The sequence below is a fragment of the Oncorhynchus keta genome, chromosome 17, assembly GCF_023373465.1.
Source record: "Oncorhynchus keta strain PuntledgeMale-10-30-2019 chromosome 17, Oket_V2, whole genome shotgun sequence".
Lineage (NCBI taxonomy): Eukaryota > Metazoa > Chordata > Actinopteri > Salmoniformes > Salmonidae > Oncorhynchus > Oncorhynchus keta.
In genome coordinates, this window is record NC_068437.1 from 28,872,320 (window position 1) to 28,882,319 (window position 10,000).

Below are 10,000 nucleotides of genomic sequence, written 5' to 3' on the forward strand. Positions count from 1 at the left end.
CCCTCATCTCCCATATCTCTCCTTCTCACCCTCTCTACCTCTCTCCCCTATCTCTCCTTCTCTCCCCTATCTCTCCTTCTCACCCTCTCTCCTCTATCTCCCCTTCTCACCCTCTATCTCCCCTTTTCACCCTCTCTCCTCTATCTCCCCTTCTCACCCTCTCTCCCCTATCTCCCATTCTCACCCTCTCTCCTCTATCTCCCCTTCTCACCCTCTCTCCCCTATCTCTCCTTCTCACCCTCTATCTCCCCTTCTCACCCTCTCTCCCCTATCTCTCCTTCTCACCCTCTCTCCTCTATCTCCCCTTCTCACCCTCTATCTCTCCTTCTCACCCTCTCTCCTCTATCTTCCCTTCTCACCCTCTCTCCCCTATCTCTCCTTCTCACCCTCTCTCCCCTATCTCTCCTTCTCACCCTCTATCTCCCCTTCTCACCCTCTATCTCCCCTATATCTCCTTCTCACCCTCTATCTCCCCTTCTCACCCTCTCTCCTCTATCTCCCCTTCTCACCCATCTCTCCTTCTCACCCTCTATCTCCCCTTCTCACCCTCTCTCCTCTATCTCCCCTTCTCACCCATCTCTCCTTCTCACCCTCTATCTCCCCTTCTCACCCTCTCTCCCTCTCTCCCCTATCTCTCCTTCTCTCCCCTATCTCCCCTATCTCTCCTTCTCACCCTCTCTCCTCTATCTCCCCTTCTCACCCTCTATCTCCCCTTCTCACCCTCTCTCCTCTATCTTCCCTTCTCACCCTCTCTCCCCTATCTCTCCTTCTCACCCTCTCTCTCATATCTCTCCTTCTCACCCTCTATCTCCCCTTCTCACCTTCTATCTCCCCTATCTCTCCTTCTCACCCTCTATCTCCCCTTCTCACCCTCTCTCCTCTATCTCCCCTTCTCACCCATCTCTCCTTCTCACCCTCTATCTCCCCTTCTCACCCTCTCTCCTCGATCTCCCCTTCTCACCCTCTCTCCCCTATCTCTCCTTCTCACCCTCTATCTCCCCTTCTCACCCTCTCTCCCCTATCTCTCCTTCTCACCCTCTATCTCCCCTTCTCACCCTCTCTCCCTCTGACAGTCATGATCTGAGCCCTTAGATTTGCAGCTTGAGTAATGATGATGTTGAATTTCAAAGAGAATCCTCTTCTGCTGATTCATACTGTCCCACGCCACCAGAAACTCATCTCTACCTCTCTGCCTCCATCCCTCGCTCTATCCCTCTCTCTCCACCTCACTCCCTCTCACTACTGCTATCTTTCTCTCTTTTCTCTCCACCTCTCCCCACTTTAGTCTGCCTATCAGTCACCATATGCCCAAACCTCCCACTTTGCTCTGTCTCTGACTTCGTCTCCAGGTCTTTCTAAAGCTGTAGTGGCAGAGCTGTTTGTTGATGTATTTTGATGTCCCCTATTGGTCATGGTTAGCATTGGAATAAGCACCTGTCTGTCTGTCTTTCCTACCGCAGTGTATTTATTCCTCTGTCTTTGTGCCCCACCTGCCACTCAACCCAATCCTATTTTCCCCTCTTTCTTCTCTCCAGTCTTAAGTGACACTCTCCTGCTATAGAATACTATTATCACACACACAAACGCACGCGCACACACGCGCAGACACACACACGCACGCACACGCACACACACGCACACGCACGCACACACACACACACACACACACACACACACACACACACACACACACACACACACACACACACACACACACACACACACACACACACACACACACACACACACACACACACACACACACACACACACACACACACACACACACACACACACACACAATCTCATTATTACTTCCATAGGAGTCTCGATTATAAAATGGTGAGTCACTAGTAGACATGATAGAATATGGGGTTGGATTAACTTGAGCTGTGATTCGTCTCACCTGCTCTGTGCTGTCATATCAATTACATACAGCTAATAAATGCCAATGGTAACTAGCAAGCATGACCGTACATGTAAATTAATGTGAATTGTTCTTACACGTTTCATGTTGCTATGCTTGCATCCTTCTCCCCTCTCTCTCTCTCTCTCGTACTCTCTTTCTTCCCCTTTCATCTCTCCCTCCCCTCATAAAGACCCATCATGTTGAGAATTCCTCTTTACCTCTCTCTTTTTTAACTCCCTCCCTCTCTCACTCCACCCCTCTCCTCCCATTCTCCCAGGTCTACAGTATTGACCTGGGATGCTGATAATCAGTAGGTAGTCTACAGTATTGACCTGTGAAGCTGATGTTGAGGAGGTAGTTTCAGTACTGACCAGTGAAGCTGAGGATCAGTATGTAGTTTCACACAGTACTGACCAGTGAAGCTGAGGTTCAGTATGTAGTTTCACACAGTACTGACCAGTGAAGCTGAGGATCAGTATGTAGTTTCACACAGTACTGACCAGTGAAGCTGAGGTTCAGTATGTAGTTTCAGGCAGTACTGACCAGTGAAGCTGAGGATCAGTATGTAGTTTCAGGCAGTACTGACCAGTGAAGCTGAGGATCAGTATGTAGTTTCACACAGTACTGACCAGTGAAGCTGAGGATCAGTAGGTAGTTTCACACAGTACTGACCAGTGAAGCTGAGGATCAGTATGTAGTTTCACACAGTACTGACCAGTGAAGCTGAGGATCAGTAGGTAGTTTCACACAGTACTGACCAGTGAAGCTGAGGATCAGTAGGTAGTTTCACACAGTACTGACCAGTGAAGCTGAGGATCAGTATGTAGTTTCAGGCAGTACTGACCAGTGAAGCTGAGGATCAGTATGTAGTTTCACACAGTACTGACCAGTGAAGCTGAGGATCAGTATGTAGTTTCAGGCAGTACTGACCAGTGAAGCTGAGGATCAGTATGTAGTTTCACACAGTACTGACCAGTGAAGCTGAGGATCAGTATGTAGTTTCAGGCAGTACTGACCAGTGAATCTGAGGATCAGTAGGTAGTTTCAGGCAGTACTGACCAGTGAAGCTGAGGATCAGTAGGTAGTTTCAGGCAGTACTGACCAGTGAAGCTGAGGATCAGTATGTAGTTTCAGGCAGTACTGACCAGTGAAGCTGAGGATCAGTATGTAGTTTCACACAGTACTGACCAGTGAAGCTGAGGATCAGTATGTAGTTTCAGGCAGTACTGACCAGTGAAGCTGAGGATCAGTATGTAGTTTCACACAGTACTGACCAGTGAAGCTGAGGATCAGTATGTAGTTTCACACAGTACTGACCAGTGAAGCTGAGGATCAGTATGTAGTTTCACACAGTACTGACCAGTGAAGCTGAGGTTCAGTATGTAGTTTCACACAGTACTGACCAGTGAAGCTGAGGATCAGTAGGTAGTTTCAGGCAGTACTGACCAGTGAAGCTGAGTATCAGTATGTAGTTTCACACAGTACTGACCAGTGAAGCTGAGGTTCAGTATATAGTTTCACACAGTACTGACCAGTGAAGCTGAGGATCAGTATGTAGTTTCAGTACTGACCAGTGAAGCTGAGTATCAGTATGTAGTTTCACACAGTACTGACCAGTGAAGCTGAGGATCAGTATGTAGTTTCAGTACTGACCAGTGAAGCTGAGTATCAGTATGTAGTGTCAGGCAGTACTGACCAGTGAAGCTGAGGATCAGTAGGTAGTTTCAGTACTGACCAGTGAAGCTGAGGTTCAGGTATGTAGTTTCAGGCAGTACTGACCAGTGAAGCTGAGTATCAGTATGTAGTTTCAGGCAGTACTGACCAGTGAATCTGAGGATCAGTAGGTAGTTTCAGGCAGTACTGACCAGTGAAGCTGAGGATCAGTATGTAGTTTCAGGCAGTACTGACCAGTGAAGCTGAGTATCAGTATGTAGTTTCAGGCAGTACTGACCAGTGAATCTGAGGATCAGTAGGTAGTTTCAGGCAGTACTGACCAGTGAAGCTGAGGATCAGTATGTAGTTTCAGGCAGTACTGACCAGTGAAGCTGAGGATCAGTATGTAGTTTCACACACCAGTACTGACCAGTGAAGCTGAGGATCAGTATGTAGTTTCAGGCAGTACTGACCAGTGAATCTGAGGATCAGTATGTAGTTTCAGGCAGTACTGACCAGTGAATCTGAGGATCAGTAGGTAGTTTCAGGCAGTACTGACCAGTGAATCTGAGGATCAGTATGTAGTTTCACACAGTACTGACCAGTGAAGCTGAGGATCAGTATGTAGTTTCAGTACTGACCAGTGAAGCTGAGTATCAGTATGTAGTTTCAGGCAGTACTGACCAGTGAAGCTGAGTATCAGTATGTAGTTTCACACAGTACTGACCAGTGAAGCTGAGGATCAGTATGTAGTTTCAGGCAGTACTGACCAGTGAAGCTGAGGATCAGTATGTAGTTTCAGGCAGTACTGACCAGTGAATCTGAGGATCAGTAGGTAGTTTCAGGCAGTACTGACCAGTGAAGCTGAGGATCAGTATGTAGTTTCACACAGTACTGACCAGTGAAGCTGAGGATCAGTACTGACCAGTGAAGTTTCAGTATGTAGTTTCAGTACTGACCAGTGAATCTGAGGATCAGTAGGTAGTTTCAGGCAGTACTGACCAGTGAAGCTGAGGATCAGTATGTAGTTTCAGTACTGACCAGTGAAGCTGAGTATCAGTATGTAGTGTCAGGCAGTACTGACCAGTGAAGCTGAGGATCAGTAGGTAGTTTCAGTACTGACCAGTGAAGCTGAGGTTCATTATGTAGTTTCAGGCAGTACTGACCAGTGAAGCTGAGTATCAGTATGTAGTTTCAGGCAGTACTGACCAGTGAATCTGAGGATCAGTAGGTAGTTTCAGGCAGTACTGACCAGTGAAGCTGAGGATCAGTATGTAGTTTCAGGCAGTACTGACCAGTGAAGCTGAGTATCAGTATGTAGTTTCAGGCAGTACTGACCAGTGAATCTGAGGATCAGTAGGTAGTTTCAGGCAGTACTGACCAGTGAAGCTGATGATCAGTATGTAGTTTCAGGCAGTACTGACCAGTGAATCTGAGGATCAGTAGGTAGTTTCACACAGTACTGACCAGTGAAGCTGAGGATCAGTATGTAGTTTCAGGCAGTACTGACCAGTGAATCTGAGGATCAGTATGTAGTTTCAGGCAGTACTGACCAGTGAATCTGAGGATCAGTAGGTAGTTTCAGGCAGTACTGACCAGTGAATCTGAGGATCAGTAGGTAGTTTCACACAGTACTGACCAGTGAAGCTGAGGATCAGTATGTAGTTTCAGTACTGACCAGTGAAGCTGAGTATCAGTATGTAGTTTCAGGCAGTACTGACCAGTGAAGCTGAGTATCAGTATGTAGTTTCACACAGTACTGACCAGTGAAGCTGAGGATCAGTATGTAGTTTCAGGCAGTACTGACCAGTGAATCTGAGGATCAGTATGTAGTTTCAGGCAGTACTGACCAGTGAATCTGAGGATCAGTAGGTAGTTTCAGGCAGTACTGACCAGTGAAGCTGAGGATCAGTATGTAGTTTCACACAGTACTGACCAGTGAAGCTGAGGATCAGTAGGTAGTTTCACACAGTACTGACCAGTGAATCTGAGGATCAGTAGGTAGTTTCAGGCAGTACTGACCAGTGAAGCTGAGGATCAGTAGGTAGTTTCAGGCAGTACTGACCAGTGAAGCTGAGGATCAGTATGTAGTTTCACACAGTACTGACCAGTGAATCTGTGGATCAGTAGGTAGTTTCAGGCAGTACTGACCTGTGAACCTGAGGATCAGTAGGTAGTTTCAGGCAGTACTGACCTGTGAAGCTGATGATCATTAGGTAGTTTCAGACAGTACTGACCTGTGAAGCTGATGATCATTAGGTAGTTTCAGTACTGACCTGTGAAGCTGATGATCATTAGGTAGTTTCAGGCAGTACTGACCTGTGAAGCTGATGATCATTAGGTAGTTTCAGACAGTACTGACCTGTGAAGCTGATGATCATTAGGTAGTTTCAGGCAGTACTGACCTGTGAAGCTGATGTTGAGGAGGTAGTCTCTGTAGAGCTTGCGTCCATCCAGAGCCTTCATGCTGTCACAGAGCTTGGTGGTGTTGGAACACAATGTTCTCTGCATCTTATGGAGGGCGTGGGCCATGGCGTATACCGCATTCACCACAAACATGATCTTGGACTCCGGCTCAAAGTTACTATTATCCACCGACACACCCTTCTCACAGGGAGGGAGGGAGAGAGACACCATCCCCCCTGACCCTACTCCTCCTGCCCCACCTCCTCTGCCGCCAAGTGAGCACTGGAACTTCTGCTCCCAGAATTCCCGGTACCAGGGGTTGCGGCGGTTGTTGATTGGATCCAGAGACAGGAAGTAGCGGTTGAAAGCCGGCACGGGATTGGCCGCCAGTTCCAGGGTAATGGCCCCGTCGGCCGTGGCCTCGTTGCCTTTGACAATGCTTTCCTGTGCCCCCCAGCCATCACTGGCCACCCAGATGAAGGTGGTGTTGAGTCGTGCGGCGGCAGAGAGGAGTTCTCGAGCGTCATCACTCCTCAGGAAGAGAACTGCCACGCGGGCATTGGGCTTCTGGAGGAGTTGCCTGATCACTGCCTCATATGACTTCTTAGCATTAGAGCGCCCCACCTGGACAGGAGGTAATGTGATATTTAAACTGGAACCAGAGGGAGTAAACACAATTTAGGAAGAGGTCTACTACATAGAATAGCAGTCTAAAATACATAGTATCACGCTGTAGGGTTAACCCTTAACCCAAATCTTGTTGTTTCTGTCTGACCAACCCCTCATGTTCTCCATGCCTGTTCTTCCATATTCTAACCTAGGTCTACTCCTATCTCCTTCACTGTCAATCTACGTTTTTAATACCCTGACAGCCCTATCTCCTTCACTGTCAAACGACCTATATAATCCCCTGACGACCCTATCTCCTTCACTGTCAAACGACCTATATAATCTCCTGACAACCCTATCTCCTTCACTGTCAATCTACCTATATAATCTCCTGACAACCCTATCTCCTTCACTGTCAATCTACCTATGTAATCCCCTGACAACCCTATCTACTTCACTGTTAATCTACCCATATAATCCCCTGACAACCCTATCTCCTTCACTGTCAATCAACCTATATAATCTCGTGACAATCCTATCTCCTTCACTGTCAATCTACCTACAGTATATAATCTCCAGACAACCCTATCTAAACTCCTATTTCTTCCTACCTTCTCAGAGGTAGCGATGCAGATGTTCCTCATACGTGCTTCCTGTTCGAAAGCCTCTATGCCCGTCTCTCCGTAGTCTCCCTCTGATGCCACCGTGGACACGTAGGTCCAGTTGAACAGCCGCAGGATCTCTGCCATGGCTTTGGCCTGGTAGAAGTCAGGGGGCACCGTGCGGGCAAAGTAGTCATAGCGCGTCTTGTCACTGAGCTTGGCACTGGTGGAGGCATAGCTGATCTGAGGGATCTGGAAGAGGCGGAGCAGGTTGGCCACCTGGGAGAGAGAGGCAGAAATATGTGAGAAACAGACACACACACAGATGATGATGCACACACACACTTGCATAAACACACACAGTCAATAAAGAGCAAATGCATCCATTAGTGTTGGACATCAGGGCTGGGGTCCATATATATATTCCCTTCTTTATGGTCACGTTCTCCTGATTTTACACGCTCATACGCACACACACACGCACACACAGTACAGCTGTGTTGGTTTAGCTCATGTTTAATCCAGTTAGGGCATGGTACTGTGGCTCGTCTATATTTCATTTAATTCACAGCACAACTCTGTGAAGTTTTGAAAACATGTCAGCACCTCATTAGATTAATAATCCAGGAGATTAAAACACACTTGCACGCACACACAGCCACATGCACAAACACACACACTGTACAGATGGATATACTGACGTGTCTCTCTATCTAATCATATTACTATGATACTATGATGTAAACATGGGAAATACATTCCAGTAATGTGTGCAGGTGTGTGGACTGAGAGCGTGTGCAGCGACAGCATGTTACGTGGGTCAGATGTTGTTACTTTTCAAATGGCTGCTAGGCGTCAGTGTTTACCTCTATGGTTGTATAGGAAAACACACTCTCTCTCACACGCACGCACACACACACACACACACACACACACACACACACACACACACACACACACACACACACACACACACACACACACACACACACACACACACACACACACACACACACACACACACACACACACACACACAGACTGCTCTGAGGCCTAACAACAACAATAACTGTCAGCCCAGAGAAAACAAGGACTAATTGTGTGTGATGAAAAAAAAAGCGATGGATGGATGACAATGAGAGAGGAGGAGACTGGGCTGAGGTCAGAATACACTGGGCTCTCCCCAGTGGCCCAATGCAGCCATTTTTATCTCAATATCAAATCATTTCTGGGTAACAATTAAGTACTTTCCTGTGATTGTTTTCAATTAAAATGTATCATCTTAGCAAGCGACTGGCTGGGAATGGTCTGTGTGGGGAGGGAAAAACTGAAAACTATCTGTTTTCAAACTAGAGGTTTGGAGCTGTCTTTCTTACTGATGTGACCAGGCAGGCCAAAACTCCATCCCACCAAAACAGGCTGAAATTTCAGGCAGTCTTTTCAAACAGCTCATACACTAAAAGGGCATTATCATAATTGTCACAATTTCACAGTATTATTCCAACATCATTGTGGAAATGTATATAAAACATAGGAAATCATGTTTTAGACTGCACTGGGCCTTTAATACAAAGAGCGAGATGGGGCGGAAGAGATGGGGTAGGAGAGAGAGCAAGACAAAAGAGAGATGGAAAAACAGGGAGAGTTGGAGGGAGAGATAAATTGAGAGATTATGGATTTGGGTCTAATGGAGGAGAGGAAGGGAGGAGAGGAGAGGAAAGGAGAGGATACTTTGTATAGTCACATACAGCAAATTGGCCAGTGTTGAAATGAACACTCAGTGGTGTAAAACAATCCCCAGTGTTGGTTTTAATAACCAGAGTTATTGTTTTACACTTTGGAGATTCAAGCGGTCCCATCAAAACCTCGCTCATCATTATCATATTTCCCAGCATGCTCTATTGCAGGTGGATTTTTATAGGATTGTTTTGAATATCTGTGTTTTTGCATGCACATTGATTGAGTGATTAATCTTATTTTTGATTTTACCTTTATTTAACCAGGCAAGTCAGTTAAGAACATATTCTTATTTTCAATGACGGCCTGGGAACAGTGGGTTAACTGCCTGTTCAGGGGCAGAACGACAGATTTGTACCTTGTCAGCTCAGGGGTTTGAACTCACAACCTTGCAGTTACTAGTCCAACGCTCTAACCACTAGGCTACGCTGCTACGCTACACAAAGATAAAGAACATACAGTTTTCAAAACTAATCCAATCAAGTTAGTTATTTTCACTGCACCCATTACTGAAATGGTTATTCCAGTTTAAATGGTTTTGCTAGTCTTCATACATTATTATTTAACCCTGATTGTCACTCTGAATGGAGGTTGTGGGTTAATAAAAATGGCAACTGTTGGTTATTCTATCTCTGTCTGGATTCCAATAGGAATTACACTTTACTTTGCAAGGCAGCATAATGTCACTTCCAGGCCTGATGTGACCTGTAAATCAGGAGTTTCTTAACACCACTGTGTTAGGCTAAAACTAAACCATAAAAGTGAGGCCTTATAATACGGTATTTGTATAAACGTTTAGTTTTTACAATAGCATTCACCTAGGTACTCACTTGGTGAAGGCCACAGGCCTTTAAAATAAATAAAAAAATGCAAAACCCATGTCTCTGTCACTAACATATACAGTCATGGGTGGTCACTCTACAACTCACTCAAAAAGAGAGACACACTGGGGATATGCTAATTAGGGTTTACACCATACAGTGTTAAAACAACACCCAAAAATGACTTACAGATGTTATTTACTTACATTAAGAAAGTGTAACAGTGTCAGCACTAAGCAAAGTGGGACCAGTTTACTATAAAT

General features: G+C 46.0%; 1 pseudogene; it reads right to left on the reverse strand.

Moving 5' to 3' along the window:
- The window catches only part of LOC127908238 (metabotropic glutamate receptor 3-like), a 67,404-nt pseudogene that overhangs the window by 26,899 nt on the left and 30,505 nt on the right, over positions 1 to 10,000 (reverse strand).